Source organism: Camellia sinensis, chromosome 7 (assembly GCF_055761805.1).
Source record: "Camellia sinensis isolate YWXY chromosome 7, ASM5576180v1, whole genome shotgun sequence".
In the NCBI taxonomy this organism is placed as follows: Eukaryota; Viridiplantae; Streptophyta; class Magnoliopsida; order Ericales; family Theaceae; genus Camellia; species Camellia sinensis.
In genome coordinates this window covers 131,128,968-131,146,831 of record NC_138967.1, presented here as the reverse complement: position 1 = coordinate 131,146,831, position 17,864 = coordinate 131,128,968, and the positions used below count along the sequence as shown (strand labels likewise).

The 17,864-nt window shown below is 34.4% G+C and overlaps 1 protein-coding gene across 1 annotated transcript in view; it reads left to right on the top strand.

Moving 5' to 3' along the window:
• LOC114288387 (disease resistance protein At4g27190) overlaps window positions 1–17,864 on the top strand; it is a 95,526-nt gene that overhangs the window by 38,840 nt on the left and 38,822 nt on the right. The window lies entirely within an intron of this gene.

The following is a 17,864-nucleotide window of genomic DNA, read 5'->3' as shown; positions in this document are numbered from 1 at the left end:
TGATTTTTAAAACTCTTTCTCCCTTCCTTCTATAAATGAAGAGAAATATCAATTATTTCTATTATTTGATTTCGACGTCAAATTTAGTTAATCATGTTTTTTGTCACCAAGTATTCCAAATGAAGTTTTAGGGACTGGTTTACTTTTAGATTTGCCACTAAACAAAACCAATGTGCTCCTAGCCCCCTAACCATAATCTATATGTAGTAAAATGTAGATTAAGCCCCAAAGCATTAATCTAATTTTTTATTTTAAATGTTAAAAATACGCATTACATAGAAACATTGGTTCATCTAACTGTATATAATAATTTGACTTTCCAAACTAGTTCAAATTTATGTTGACAGGTTAATTAACGTAGCAAAAAACTTATGCCAGCATGCTTGTGTGATTTTTATTTTTTATTTTTAAATCGATATAAGATTAATTATAATATGAGAAATATTATATCAAACTGGACAATTAAAATTCAATAGTAGACAAAGCCATATATTGTATCAATGGAAAATGCCAACTGAGTTGTGATACACGCAGTAGCTTGAAAATTTCTGAAGTTCTAACGTTTATGCTATAAAAAACTTTTGAGACTCTTAAAAAGGTTCTTTCAAATTGATCAACAATAATGGAATGATCTATTAAGTGTCAATTTTTAATTTTTCACAAATCTAGTCATATAAGACATAATTTTCTTGCCACATCATTTTGGATGAATTATAATATTTAAATTGTGATTTTCTAATATTTCTATTATAAAATCTAATAGTAAATGGGATTCAAATTCAAACATTACCATCAAGCCTAGACACCAAAAAATATACTCTTATTTAGGAGATTCTATAAGTTTCTAATTTCAATATTCTAGGTGGAATTTAATGTGTTTTTAAGTCAGAAAATTCTACAATACACACCATTTAAAAGGATTATTTTAGTTATGATTTATGAGATCATATGTATCTCTAGTTATGATATTATTTTAGTTCTGGCTTGTAAAATCTTTGGTTATACCTTATGTAGTATTTGGTTATAATTTTTATTTATTTATTTATTATTTTATTATTATTATTTTTTCAACTAAATGTTTTAAAATAATATTATCTAAACGGGTATTCAAGAAATATTGTCATGCTAAGAGTGGGAATAGGCCAGATCGGTCAATTGTTTATGGTAATACTTTTTATTATTAATAATAATATTTGATATTATAATAAAACTCAATAAATTATAATAGTTAAATATAATATATAATTTATAAAAAAAAATAAAATAAAATCAAAAGTATAAAAGAAAAACCCAAACAAATATTCAAGGAATAAGGTTCAAACATTAGTAGGACGACTATCCTGATAAGATGCAATATAATATTTGTCAATAGGAGTAAGGACCCCTAAAAAACAACCTTTATTGGGAAGGAAGAGGATCTCTTTCAGTCCAAATTTTGAATTGGAGTGTGCCGTTTGAGCCCGTGAAGCCCACCACGGGTCTCATATTGATGATTTGAAAAGTTCATTTTGTCGGACAATTCGTTTATTTCATCCAAAAAAAATAAAATAAAATAAAAAAATAGGTCAATCGCATAACTGTAATTTGTTTAATTTTTCACTAAAAAAAATAGACAACAATTGTGTTTTTAAAAATAAATTATACATTTTTCCAGTGAGAAACGTAATAAAATAAAATAAAATAAAAACATAGGTCAATCGCATAACTGTAATTTGTTTAATTTTTCACTAAAAAAAATAGACAACAATTGTATAATTATGAGATCGACCTAATTTTTTGTGTGGATAAAATACACGAAGTGCCCGATAAAATAAATGGTTCGGATCTTCGAAACGGGACCCGTGATGGACCTCATGGGCCCAAACAACACCCTCTATCGACATGGAGATGGGCATCGTACCAGGCACCAAATCTATAGAGAATTCTACCTCACGATGGGGTGGTAACTCAGTGAGATCCTCAGGAAAAACATCTGGATACTCACAAACCACTTTAGGAAATATCCCCCAGATTGCACTATCCTTATCAAGAAGAAAACTAAGTTTGCCTTGACTTCGTGGGTCACACAACGGTGACAACCCTCTGTCAACTCTATCCTCCAGAAAATAAAAACAATCCCCGCCAAAGGTGCATACCGTAACCCTTCCGCGATAGCAATTTATGACGGCCCGATAAGAGGACGACCAGTCCATACCAAGAATAACATCAAACTTCGACATTTCCAATATCACCAAATTAAAAGGGCCCACGACACCCTCAATTCAAGACAACTTGACCCCTGATTGGTGACTCAACCATAAGCGAAGACTCTAGTTGTTCTACCACTAGGCCTAACATGGATGCAAATGTTGATGCGATAAATGAATGAGATGTTCCCGTGTCTATCAATACGTTGGCCCAAGTGTTATAGTTAAGATAAGTACCTTTTATCACTGATGGTCCAGATGATTGTTCAGAAGCAGTGATTGCATAAACTCGCCCTTGGGGCCTCTGCTCGCCTCTACCTGCTCTCAAAACGTTAATCGGTTGTGTTGACTGTGCTGATGTGGCCCCCTGTACTGCCCTTGCTGACTGCCTAGATTGAACTGATTGATAATTCTGTTGCTAACCTTAGCCTACCTGATAACTCCCAAAATTTCGAGATCTAGAAACACTTCCCATTCCGACTAGCTGTGGGCAAGACCCCTTCATGTGTCCCGATTGCTTACAATGGTAACATGTAGGCAATTGGCCCTTTCCCTAGGCTTGGCTTTGAGAATGTATTGGTTGTTGATGACTAGGATTTTGCTTGCACTCTATTGCTATGTGACCTTTCTGGCTACATCGGAAACAAGTAACATTGATAGGACCTGTGCTTCTAGAACTTCTCACATAAATGAACCCCGATGACTTGGATTGCTGGGGCGTAGATTAGAAGGAAGATGAAGATGAGCCCCTAGATTTCTTGGAAGATCCGGTATCACCCTTAGATTCAGCATAACTCAGCCTCTTATGTCTCTGCCTAGCTTCCTCAGCCTCTAACATAATCTCTACATGGGCAACGGCCTCCACCAGTCTATCATACTCCCGATACATATTACCCATCACCTTCATTAGAATTTTGGGCCTCAATGTCTTCTCAAATTTCAAACACCGATGCTCCTCAGTTGCCACAAGCTCGGGTGCAAAACCTGCTAGACTAGTAAATGTGGCCTCGAATTCCATCATTGGGGTGTCCAACTGCCGAAGTTCCTGAAATTACTTTCTCAACCTCTCCAGCCGTAGGAGGCAAAAACTTCTCTTGGAAGGCATAGGTGAATGCCTCCCAAGCATGCTCTATTCCATGCTTAACGGACTTCTACCATTGGCTCGCCTCCTTTTTTAGTTGGTAGGCTGCCAATGCTATTGGGAGTCCTCCATCGCGAATGTCTAGAATCTCAAAAGACTTAATAATGTGCTCTTGCCATTCGTCCGCCTTCATTGGATCAGGCCCGCCACTGAACTCTGCAGGGTTCGAATGGAAGAATTCCTTCTTCAAGAAAGAGGTTCGAGTCTCCTCCTTTATTGTCCTCGTTGCTTGCTCGGCTCGGAGTATTTCCATGGACTCTCGAAGAGCCCTTGCCATCTCTCGGGCTAATACCTTCATTGCATCTTGGGCCGGAGGGATGGTCGTATCGTTTTTCCCTATCCCTTCTTCTTGGGGAGGTAAATCTTGCTGAGCCGGCATATCCTGGCTACCTCGGTGTGGCCTGTCATGACCTTTATCGCGTCCAAACATCCTATACAGAGATAAGGAGAAAGGATTTAACTCACAATTCATACACTATACACGTCACCCACGAGTTAGACACACACCTATGCAGATATCTGTCACATAAGGCACACCACATAGTCATATAAACACATGGAACACATACGAGTTACTCCCTCAAAATTCCGACTAGTCCCATGGCACTCAAGGACCTCCTAGTGGAAAAAGCATTGATCAGGTGCCTTTCCAAAAGAATTTCGATGATTGCAATAGGCACTAATCACATCCTAAGAGATTAACTCCATACCTACATTATCACACAAACAGGTAAGACACATAAGACAAACTAACATCCCTTTCTAACATAATAGCACTATGCAGTAAAGCCACTTCCCACGAGCTCTAGGTATTCAACTTCGTTAGCTCTGATACCAATGCGTAACGCCCTGACCAACAACCCTTCCTGTTTCTCTTTCTCATCCAGGCATTACCAATATAGGATGAACAACACAACAAAACAAAATAGAAATGATACTCATTAACAACATTCCTTCCCTTTTGAACTATTTCCAAATCTCACAACATTGTCTCTTTACATTTGCAAAAGAAAATAAAATAGTTTAACAAGCAAGGATAGAATTAAGCATAAATTACTTTATCCTTGTTACATCAAAATATCTGACTACACAGTCATTTAGAAACTTGTCTCTAGCACACACAAAATATGATTCACCACAAGCTTTCATGTCCAAGAAGTGTTCTTCAAACCAAAACGTTCATTTAGGGAGCACTTTATCTTCATTACCTGAAATGTGGTTAGTTTTGGGGGTGAGCAAAAGCTCAGTAGGCAATGAACTTAACAGGTTATAACATTAATCGGAAAACACATGATCATGCAATGCACCATTCTATAATTATTGTATTATGTATATGTATGAATGCTCTTATGCATGTGTATGCAAATGTAAGTTAAGTACACATTTCTTGAATTCAGACGGGGCGGTAAATATACTATGACCTTCCAAGTATGAGTTGAAATTCAAAATACATACACAGATATAGATTTTGTATACTTAAAATAGTCCCACATTTGCCGGCTCCTGGGCACCCAGAAACATTTTTCCCTTCCGCATTTGCCGACTCTAGAAACGGCGGGGACTCGGACACCTAAAACCATGTTTTTCCACATTCGCTGACTCTAGAAATGGCGGGCTCGTGGACATCCAAAAATATTTTTCCACATTTATTCGGCGATATGCGCAGACAAGGCAATTGGGTACCTTGACTCCCCGCGCGGGTATTAAATGTAATACACAACTCAAAACCACCCGACTCACTACATGGATTTATAGACTATTTACCCCCTTTTTAGCTTTCCACTGTTTGCACCATCCATTGAATCACAAGATAAATTTAGTTACGCATATGATCCATGAATTCACAAATACTCCTTTTTCCCTAAAATGATTTTCAATGTACAAAATTTACTATTTCACTTTTCCAATATTAACCATGGTTCATTCAACCATTATCACCAACACAAGATGTACGTAGAAGACAAAAATTTCCAACCTCAAAGCTAAGTAATCACCCCCAATTTCATGTTCTAAGAATCAATTGAATAAAACTCCTCTTTTTAAAACAAGTTTCAAAACTAGGGTTTATAAAACAATTTAGGGATTTCCTCTCTTTCATGAATTAGGGGCTAAATATCTTCACCAACAACACTAATCATCAAAGATAAGCATAATTCCATCCTTAATTATAAATTATTACTCATTTCCTTCCAAATCATTGGATAGGGAACACCATCTATATGTATATACATATATATATATATATATATCTACGAAATGAAAAGCCAATGAAATTACCACATATGAGTTCTAAATTAAAGGTATAACAAGTTAAGAACACCACTATCTCAAAAATAGAAGCTAAAGTGGTGAATCCAAGCAAAACCTCCACCAAATCGCAAAACAATCAGTGAAAAGCTTGAACTTGACTTATCTCGAAGGATCTTGGGTAAATCTAGGGCACAATGGGCTAGGGTTTTGGAATGGGTAATAGAGAGAGAGAGAGATAAATCAGAAAAAGTGAGGAAAGAATGAGTTAGATCGACTTTTAAGTGAGCTGACCAGAACAGACCGCTCGAGCGAACTTTTCATCGCTCAAGGGAACAACACAAATTCGAGGGGATCGCAAAACAATCGGTAGCTTGAACTTGACTTATCTTGAAGGATCTTGGGTGAATCTAGGGCAAAATGCTCAGAAATCAAGTGATTTGGGGGCTAGGGTTTCCGAATGGGTAATAGAGAGAGAGAAATTGGAAAAAGTGAGAAAATAATGAATTAGATCGACTTTTAAGTGAGATGACCCGAACAAACCGCTCAAGCGAACTTTTCATCGCTTGAGCGAACAACACAAATTTGAAGGGATCACTCGAGCAACCTTTTTACCACTCGAACGCAAAATAAGAGGTTCTAGAAGTTTTACAGAGCTACAGTGAAAATACAGGGAGCTTGAAATTTACGCTCAAGCGACCACTTCATCGCTCGAGTTGTGTTGCCTACAAAATGTCAAACTACTAAGAGCTACCAATCTTCGCTCGAGCGACCAAATGACCACTCGAGTGGTCCACCAAAAACAATTGTCACAACGTACATGAGAGATAGTCAAAACCGAACAAAATTACAAAAATAGAAAACAACGTAACAAAGAACCAAACAAGACACTAGTAAAACAAACTTAAAACATGATGACCAGATTAGCATCCAAAGTAGAGAACAATGTGAGACTTTTGTGGAATGAATGGCTTTTGTGAACAATATCTACGTGTGGGCTTCAAAGTTTCTGACAAATCTAAAAATCCCCGTGATATTGATTTGTGATTATGTTTCAATTTTTAAACAATAAATAACAATCCCAATCAAACAATCAAAGACAAATTGACACAACGATTTAACATGGAAAAACCACAACTAGAGCACCTCCAATTGTGATAAACAACCACAGGTGAAAGCCACAAAACAATCCACTAAGAAGACAAAAGGGAATTACACAAGTGTACTTTCAATTACCTAGCGAATCCACGCCCGAATTGAACCGACCCCAATGTTCCTATTGCACCACCGTCTTCATCTCAGAATTGTCTTGTCCAACGTTGAATCCACAACGCTGATGTCGAATCCACGATGATGAGCCACTTCGGAATCCACCAAAGCTTCAGGGCCCAAGTTATCCGGAATCCACTGAAGAACGCTTCTCTCTTTGTGAACAAAAGAATAAGAACAACCCTTGATGTTTGACAACCTGTAGTTCGTTAATCAATCGATCAACTTCTATACACCAAGGAAACTCATATAAAACACCCTCTAATAGAAAACACTTTGTTTTTTCTTCCTCTCTGAAAATCTGAACGGCTCAAACCTTGAAAATAACGAACAATGCACTTTATAAAAAACAGGATCGCGCAGACTGCTTGAGTGCACATTTCACCACTCGAGTGGTGTGACTAAAGGCATTGCAAAACATATAGGCTAACCACTCGAGCGCAACTTTCACTGCTCTAGCGGTAAAACTTTATTCCCAGAAGTTCTGGCACTCTGCAAAAATACTGGATAACCAGGCAGCTCGATCCTCGTACTTAGTCAGCGAAGTGGCAAGCATGAAAGGATTGAGATTACAAACTCCTCTTCATAGACACAATTCGAGTTGGATTCGCATCTAAATACTCATAACTTCACTGAAATAAAAGATCGAATAAAATTACAACTGAAAAGAGTTTTGTCAAACATGATTGCCAATAACAACAACTTAACAGTTTCTTATTTTAATTGCCATTTGAATCACATTGAATGAATGGGCCATACCTTTTGTATGGCCTAAAGTTATACCTAACATCTCCAAAAGCACAACAAAATAAAATAAAAATCACTCTAAAAAAAAAAAAAGTTGACCGAAGGCCTATCAAAAGTAAAAATTTTACTTACCCCCCCAAAAAAAGTGACTTTAACTATCCATGGGTTCCAATACTGAAGAATGAAAAAAAAAGCATTCATACACAAAGGTTAAAATAAATAAAATAAATAAAATCGTATCTAAAGCCAAAACAAATTAGAATCATCATAATGTCCAAACACTCCGTATGTGTAAAGGTTGTCATTCTCATATTAATGGTTAGAATTAGGATTGTAAATTAGTCAAGTCGAGTCATATAATAGGTTGTTCAAATTTAATTTGAAAAACTTAACGAATTTAAAAATATATATAAGTTTGTCTTCTTTACCATTTGATCCGAACCCAAACGAGTTTTAATCGAATGGAGTTTGAGCAACTTGGTATTTTATTGCCCATTTAAGTTTAAAGAACTAAGTTCGAGTTAAACTCAAAAAATTGGTGAATTTCAAAATGTGTTCAACTTTAACTTATTTATATAACAAGTCATTCTTCAATTGTTTTTTATTGAGCCGAATATAAATCGAGTTCAAATAATTTGATTTGTTTCACCATCTTAACTTAAATAGATATGCCAAGAAAATGAATATTAAATTAAATAAGAAATTATCAATATAAAAAATTATCAAGGCACCGTGGTGAATTTTTAAAATAAAATTTTCTTCTTTTTCATAGGTCTAATACTCAGATCTACAACATAATTTTCCTTATCTAAAAAATAGCTAATAAGATTATGAAACACAAATTATTAAAGGCAAATAGAAAAATAATGATGAAAGATGGATGTAACGCCCAAAAAATATATACATCTGATAAACCCAATTTAACTCATAACATGATCTAATTCTAAATTATTCCATCATTAACATGAGAGAGAGAGAGAGAGAGAGAGAGAGAGAGAGAGAGAGAGAGAGAGAGAGAATAAATACTAAATTCATTAATGTAAGGACCAAAGCCCCCTTTCTTTTCTATTTATGACTTTCTAGTAAGATTTGTAAAACAAATCACATGCATTCATACATTTACTATTTCTAGAATATGAATCTATGGCATGTGATGACAGAAATTTAAAGCAAGCTAAGTACCAAATGATGCCCTATTGGCTACAAGTTCCAAGGCCTTGCCCGATTACACAAAAGTGGTGTTCACACTTAAACACGAATAGCCCTTTGCTTACAAAAAGAAAAAAATAAAAATAAAAATCGAGCTTCGTGCTCCAAAAGTTCCTCATTGCCTTCACTTCGGTAGAGGCACATCTCAATCACCTGAAAATGGTTTCCACTAAGGGATGAGCATAAAACCCAGCAGCGATAATCTAAATAAAGTGTATGCCGTTTAACAATATCATGAGGTGCAATGCATATGAGATGCCAATGTCAAAAATATAGGTTTTCTCATTTTGAAATTCTCATGCCATGCACTTGTTCAAAAACATAACAAATTTAATCATTCATTTGATAGAACAAGAGGTGGTAAATATGACACTGGTAATCCCTAGGCTGGTGTCTGCAAGCAGGCATAACTAGCACTACCAATCTCCACTTTATTGGCTCCTAACCGGAAGGCACGTGGTACCTACTCTGCGTGTGTTTTCGGTCTTTCACCCTGGACACTTAGGCCAACTTAAACAATACCAATCTACACCCCCTATCCGGACTTACCAAACGTATTTATCCCATAACTCAACACATCTCAAATATTCCTAATGAATCAATTTGAAACAAAATCAATTTCTCAAATCCAATGCGAGAATTAAATCATTAGATTATGCAATGTTTAATGCCATGCATGAATTTGCAAATATTTCAATTTATCTATTTCACATGCAATTTCTATAATAACCACTACAACCCTCCACGGTTGCCCAAATAATTATCTCTGTACAAAATATAAATTTCAAGAGATAAATATAACTCATAATCTCATATTTTCAATCATTTCAACACAAGAGTAACAATCACATGTTCAATCTCTTTTTTCCCAACTCAATTAAGAATTATAGTATTCTTAAAAGAAATTTCATCAATCTTCCCTTTTCATTGAAACTCAAGAATTCATCTAGAATTTTCATAATGCAAAAAATAACATACGTTCCTTTCAACAATTCTCAATACCTCAACATGATAAATATTTTCATCTTTCTCAAAAGTTCAATATTTTCAAATTTAACAATTTTCAAAGAAAACCTCAATGGTTTTCAATTCCCAACAACATTCTCATCAATCTCATCCCTATAAACATCCACTTTTAAATTCTCATTTGTATAAATAAACATATGTTTTAACTCTTGTAAGCTTTTCACAAACTCATCCCAAAATCTAAATCTTAATATTTTAAATTTCTAGGGTTTTATTAAAAATTTGGGGATTTCTCATAAAAAAAATAAAAATTCAACATCCATGAGTCATACAAAACCCTAATCTTTTCAAATATCACACTATCAAAATAACACATAATAAAGCCAAAACACATACACAATGTTTAGAAAATCCCTACCTCAAGTTCCAAAAGAGGAGAAGGAAGAAAATGCCCAATATTGATGGCGCCAAAAAATTGATCTCCATTGCACAAAACGAAATCCTCGCCAAGCTCTTCACTTTGATCTCAAGAACAAGGGTCCAAAACCTAATAGATTTTGGTGGATCAAAGATTTTGTATAATGAATGTTTAAAGGAAAAAAAAATAAGAGCGAGAGTCAGCCAAGAGACAGAGAGCAGAGAGACAGAAGAAGAGATGAAAAGAAAGAAGAAGAAAAGAGAAAAAGAAATGAGGGAAAGGAGTGGAAGGGGCAACCCCCGCTTGGGTTGCCTCTCATTTACATTATATATATATATATATATATATATATATATATATATATATATATCAATTAAAGTATATTTTCACACCGTCATAATATTTTGTAACATAAATGATAAAATGATATTATATTTTCTCACCACAAAATATTTTTTGTTTGATGGTGCACACCATTAATATTTGTAACTCTTTCATGGTAGTAAAATATATAATAAGGATAATAATAATAACAAGAACAATAATAGGTGATTACAACTAGTCACGGTTCAATCAATTAGATCCAAAATAAATCAAATTTAATAATCTAGAATAAATCTCTAACTGAGATTAAACTATAAAATAATCTAAATAGACTCAAGGTTGCCCCCACCATTAACACAATCAAATATGAACTAAAATAATTAAGTTTGGTCTAATCAAATAAGACCCCAAAAATGTAACCCCTCGAAATAACTACAATAAATCATCCACGACGATAAGTAAACAACAATATGAATCAAAGTATAATGTCCTTCCATTACATAAGACTCAATTGTACAAAAGGGTGACACATGCGAATATACATTTATAAGTCCTAACCCTAAATATATAGCATGTGTCAACAACAAAGATATGAAATAAAAGTTAAACAGATAATATAAATGCCCTGAAGGCTACAACTTTCCAAGACTGTACTTGGTTACATCAAAATGGATTTAAATCCAATACAGGTAAAGCCCTAGGCTTGTACAAAATAATTACAACAAGCAAGCAAAATGAAGCTCTTGCTCCTATCCTCCCAAGCAACTGCCTTGGCGGAGGCATCTCACCAATACCTGAAAATGGTTTTCCCATATAGGGTGAGCTAAAGCCTAGTAAAAATAATCCAACACAATATATGAATCTTAACAAAGATATAAGGGTGAAATGCCTATGGAATACCCATGCCAAAATGTTTTACATTTCTTTTCCAAAGACCATGCCGTGCTCAGTTTATATCACCATTTGTCAAATCATGTTCTTTACAATAGAAAACAAGGGGCCAAATCTCAAACCAGTATAACCTTTCACGGATATTTCGTCCATTGGAAACCATCAAACGGCACCCATGTATACGTAGCCTATACAAGCGACTCTATTGCCATTTTATGGATATTTCGTTCGTGGGAATCGGCATCCATGTATACGTGCATTTTTCAGGACTTCCACCCTGGACTCACAGGCCAACTTAATTTGGTGATACACACCTCTTTCCCACTTTCATCAATTTTTCTCAAAATTATATACATTTACAATGTATTAAACGAGCAACAATATTCAATGCACATGCATGAGAAATTAGTTTCAATTCACCTAATCCTCATGCAATTTCTACAACAATCAAAGTTATCCTCCTCCGATAGCCCAAAATAGATATAAAATCTCCAATACAGATAAACTTTGTAAAATTCAAGATGTGAGAGATAATACATATCCAACTCCACCATCCATAGCAATATCCATCCAATTTCACATTTCCAACCTAAATTCCATTTATTTATACAAAATAAATATTTGAAACATTTAGGGAAAAATCCTTTTTCTTCCAAAATTCATTCCAAATATCAAAATCAATAATTTCATCACAACTCAACCTCATTTCCACTCCTACAACCATTTTCAATACATCCATTGGAAACTCTCTTTTTATTTCAAACCAAAACCCTAGGTTTGCTCAAAATCCCCAAAAATCACAAAATTATTTTATAAAAACAAATAGCTAAGTTAAAAATTATAAAAGAGTATAGAGAATCCATATCTCGAAGCTAGAAGACCAAGAAGGGAAAGGAGAAACCTCAAAGAAGCCGAAATCCAACTATACTCGGATGAAAATGGAGCTCTAAGTGAGCTCTACCTTTTTCTCAAAGGAAGTAGGGTAGATAAATCAATGAATGCAAGTGTTTTAGAAGAGAGAAAGTGAGTTTTAGAAAGAGAGGGTCTTAACTTAGGGTTTTTAGAAAGTTTAGAGAGAGATATGAAAAAGTGATGTAAAAAGTGATTTTTACAGACTGATATACACGTAGTCCGCTCGAGTGTAGGATGTGATGCTCGAGTGTAGAAGACACCCTCCTAGTAGTTTTAAACACAGAAGGCCAACGCACAAGCGCAAAAAGGGCCGCTTGAGCACAACACCACTCGAGCGCAAGAAGCTTCGCTCGAGTGAATAATAACAAGTCCCAATAGTTTTGCAGACCTGCAAAAGTACTAAGAGTTCATAAAGCCTGCTCAAGCACAAGAAGTGGCGCTCGAGCGTAGAAGCAAAATTTTGGACAACAAGGTTTTTGAAAAACAAGGTACCAACCTGTTCCAAACATAACCAACACATCTCAATAGCCAAATTCAAGGAGGGAAAAGTGGAATAAGACTAGAACAACTGTACAAAACCATGAAACTTGAATCCAGAATATCAAATGGGTCGGGTCTTAAACCACAGTCGCTATAAAAAATTTAATTTATATACAGGTTCAATACCAAAAATCAAGAGTAATTAAGACTCAGAAATTTCCAAGCAGGTCTCACAAAGTCAAAATCAAAGGGTAATATAATATGTTTTTCACAAATTTAAATCAAATGGTCCACCACATAACAACTACAGTAGTAATGACAACGCAGTAAAAAAAAAAAAATTAAAATCCATACAAATCCAATACTAACCAACATCCAAACTCGCAAACGTATTAAGAAGGTTACTAAATAGGTACCAAGAAAATCAAATTTAATTCAACTCGTGACAGTGGAAAACAATGTGAAGAGGTCATAACAAAAAGGTGTTTAGTTAATAATTAAGCAATACAATAAATATTTCAAAAGAATATGGAGATATGCAATTATCAATTTGCTTGCCTATTGCTTTTCATTTCCACTCTTACATCATCAGAGCACACATTTGGAAACTGTTGCAATTATCAATTGTTGCTTATCCACAATTTTGTAACAGTCACTAACTACAAGTGTTGTAAATTACTTTACATGTTGCTTTCCCCGTCTTGGAGGAATTGCCTATGTCACGCCTCTAAACAATTATAACAAACCATCCACGATGATAAGTAAATAACAATCTAAATCAGAGTATAATAGCTTTCCATTACATAAGACTCAGTTGTACAAAAGGGTGACACATGCGGATATACATTCATAAGTCCTAACTCTGAATCTATAGCATGTGTCAACAACAAAGATATGAAAATAGAAGTTAAATAGATAATTGAAATGCCCTGAAGGCTACAAATTTTCACGACTATACTTGGTTACATCAAAATGTATTTAAATCTAACACAGGTAAAGCTCTAGGCTAGTACAAAATAATAACAAGAAGTAAATAAAATGAAGCTCTTGCTCCAATCCTCCCAAGCTATTTCCTTGGCGGAGACATCTCACCAACACCTAAAAATGGTTTTCCCATAGAGGGTGAGTCAAAGAGTAGTAGAAATAATCCAACACAATATATGAATCTTAACAAAGATATAAGGGTGAAATGCATATGCAATGCCCATGTCAAAACGTTTTACATTTCTTTCCCAAAGACCATGCCAGGCTTAGTTTATATCACAATTCTCAAATCATGTCCTCTACCATATAAGACAAGGGGGAATTCTCAAACCGGTACAACCTTTCATGTATATTTCATCTGCGGGAAATCGTCAAACGACACCAATGTAAACGTAGCCTATAGAAGCGCTACTATTACCATTTTACGGATATTTCATCCGCGGGAATCGACGCCCATGTATATGTGCGTTTTTTGGGACTGCCGCCCTTGACACATAGGCTAACTTAATTTGGTGATACACACCTCTTTCCCACTTTCACGCATTTTTCTCAAAATCAAATACATTTGCAATGCATTAAATGAGCAACAATGTTCATGGATGAGAAATTAGTTTCAATTCACCTAATCCTCATGCAATTTCTATAACAATCATAGCTATCCTCCACTAATAGTCCAAAATAGATATTTCTAAATAGATATAAAATCTCCAATACAGATAAACTTTCCAAAATTCAAGATGTGAGTGATAATACATATCCAACTCCACCAGCCATACCAATATCCATCTAATTTCACATTTCCAACATCAATTCCATTTATTTATAGAAAATAAATATTTGAGACGTTTAGGACAAAATCCCTTTTCTTCCAAAATTTATTCCAAGTATCAAAATTAACAATTTTATCACAACTCAACCTTATTTCCACTCACACAACCATTTTCAATAACTCCATTTGAAAACCTCTCTTTTGATTTTAAACCAAAAGCCTAGGTTTGCTCAAGATTTCTCCAAAATCACAAGATTGTTTTATAAAAACAAATAGCGAAGTTAAAAATCATAAATGAGTGTAGAAAATCCCTACCTCGAAGTTGGAAGACCAAAGAAAGAGTGGAGAAACCTCAAGGAAGCCGAAATCTAACTCTATGTGGATGAAAACGAAGCTCTGGGTGAGCTCTACCTTTTTAACAATGGGAGTGGAGTGGAGAACTGGGTAGATCTTGGTGTATTTGTAGAGAGAGAGTAAGTTCTAGAGAGAGATGCACTAGATTTAGGATTTTGAAATGTTTTAGAGAGAGATGAAAAAGCGATGTAAAAAGTGAATTTTATGGACTGATATACGCACAGTCCGCTCGAGCGTCTAGACACAAAAATAATTACAGCTTGAGCTCAAGAAGTGAAGCTCGATTGTAGAATACACACTCCCAGTAGTTTTACAAACAAAAGGCCAACGCTCGATCGCAGTAAAGGCCGCTTCAGCCAAGATTGCTCGAGCGCAAAAAGTTCCACTCGAGCATAGAATATCACTTCCCAGTAGTCTTGCAGACCTGCAAAAGTACTGTGAGTTCACAAAGCCAGCTCGAGCGTAAGAAGTGATGCTTGAGCAAAGGAGCAAAATTTTGTACAACAAAAGTTTGAAAACCAAGATACCAACCTGTTCCAAACCCAGCCAATACAACTCAATAGCCAAACTCAAGGAGGTATAAGGGAAATAAGACATGAACAATAATACAAAACTATGAAACCTGAATCCAGAGTATCAAATGGGTCGGGTCTTAAACCAGAATCGCTATAGTCTAACACAATAGAGATGTGGGTTTGAAAGATATCAAGGTTTCTATTGGTGAGAAATTGGTACATGTGGTTCAGTTCAATATACTCCTACGACTGCAAAATCAAAAAACATACAACGTATATAATTGTCCAAAGATGGAAGCGATAGTCATGGAGAAAGAAAAAGAAAAAGGAACCACCAGTAATGATATCATCGCGTTCCCTCAATTAACAACTCTTAATCTTTCGGAGTTGGCGAGCCTTAAAAGTTTTTACACGTGGCCTACAAGATCGGAAGCACAACCATTGTTCAACCACCAGGTTTGATTTTCCTAATTTATTTTCTCAACCCTAGCAATGGGAAAGTGTGCAAAAAAAAAAAAAAATTCCTTTTCAATTACAATTTTAAATTTGAAACTTATTTGAATATTCTCTTTCTATCCAAATCCAAATAAAAGTAAAATAATTTGAAGGTGGACATGCTAGGGGCCTATGATGGAAATTACAATATTACCCAAACAAAAATATGTATGAATTCTAAATTTAACACTATATTTTTATTTTGAATATGAATCTTAATATGATTTTATTTGGCTAAAACTATGTCCAAAATTGTAATTTGCCTAATCTTGGTTTGGGGTTCCTTCAAAAAATATTTAAATATTGGATATCATACTGGATATCATATTTCGAGTTCAAATAATTTGATTTGTTTTACCATCTTAACTTAAATAGATATGCCAAGAAAACGAATGTTAAATTAAACAAGAAACTATCAATATAAAAAATTATCAAGGCACCATGGTGAATTTTTAAAATAAAATTTTCTTCTTTTTCGTAGGTCTAATACTCGGATCTACAGTATAATTTGCCTTATCAAAAAAATAACAAATAAGATTAAGGAACACAAATTATTTAAGGCAAATAGAAAAATAATGCTGAATGATGGAAAACAATGTGAAGAGGTCATAACAAAAAGGTGCATAGTTAATAATTAAGCAATATAATAAATATTTGAAAAGAATATGGAGATATTCAATTATCAATTTGCTTGTCTATTGCTTTTCATTTCCACTCACGCAGGATCGGAGCACGCATTTGGAAACTGTTACAATTATCAATTGTTGCTTATCCACAATTTTGTAAAAGTCACTAACTACAAGTGTTGTAAATTACTTTACAGGTTGCTTTCCCCGTCTTGGAGAATTTGGTAATTAGGAAATTGCCTAACATAATAGAGATATGGGAGAAGCGATTACACATAGCCTCAGAAAACGAATCAAAGTCCTGTCGACTGAAAGATTTGGAGGTTTCTAATTGTGAGAAATTGGTTCATGTGGTTCGGCTCAATATGCTCCCACGTCTACAAAATCTGAAAAGATTCATGGTAGACAATTGTCCAAAGATGGAAGCAATAGTCACGGAGAAAGAAAAAGAAATAGGAACCACCAGTAATGATATCATCGTGTTCTCTCAATTAACAATTCTTAATCTTTCCAAGTTGGTGAGCCTTAAAAGGTTCTACCACTGGCCTACAAGATTTGAAGCACAACCCTTGTTCAACCACCAGGTTTGATTTTCCTAATTTATTTTATTAACCCTGTCCATGAGAAAATGTGCACACAAAAAAATAAAATAAAATAAAAATTCCTATTCAATTACAATTTTAAATTTGAAACTTATTTGAATATTCTCTTTCTATCCAAATCCAAATAAAAGTGAAATAATTTGAAGGTGGACATGCTAGGGGCCAACGATGGAAATTACAATATTACGCAAACAAAAATATGTATGAATTCTAAATTTAACACTATATTTTTATTTTGAATATGAATCTTAATATGATTTCATTTGGCTAAAATTATGTCCAAAATTGTAATTTGCCTAATCTTGGTTTGGGGTTCCTTAAAAAAATATTTAAATATTGGATATCATACTGGATATCATATTTCGAGTTCGAATAATTTGATTTGTTTTACCATTTTAACTTAAATAGATATGCCAAGAAAATGAATATTAAATTAAAAAAGACACTATCAATATAAAAAATTATCAAGGCACCATGGTGAATTTTTAAAATAAAATTTTCTTCTTTTTCGTAGGTCTAATACTCAGATCTACAGTATAATTTGCCTTATCAAAAAAATAACAAATAAGATTAAGGAACACAAATTATTTAAGGCAAACAGAAAAATAATGATGAATGATGGAAAACAATGTGAAGAGGTCATAACAAAAAGGTGCATAGTTAATAATTAAGCAATATAATAAATATATGAAAAGAATATGGAGATACGCGATTATCAATTTGCTTGTC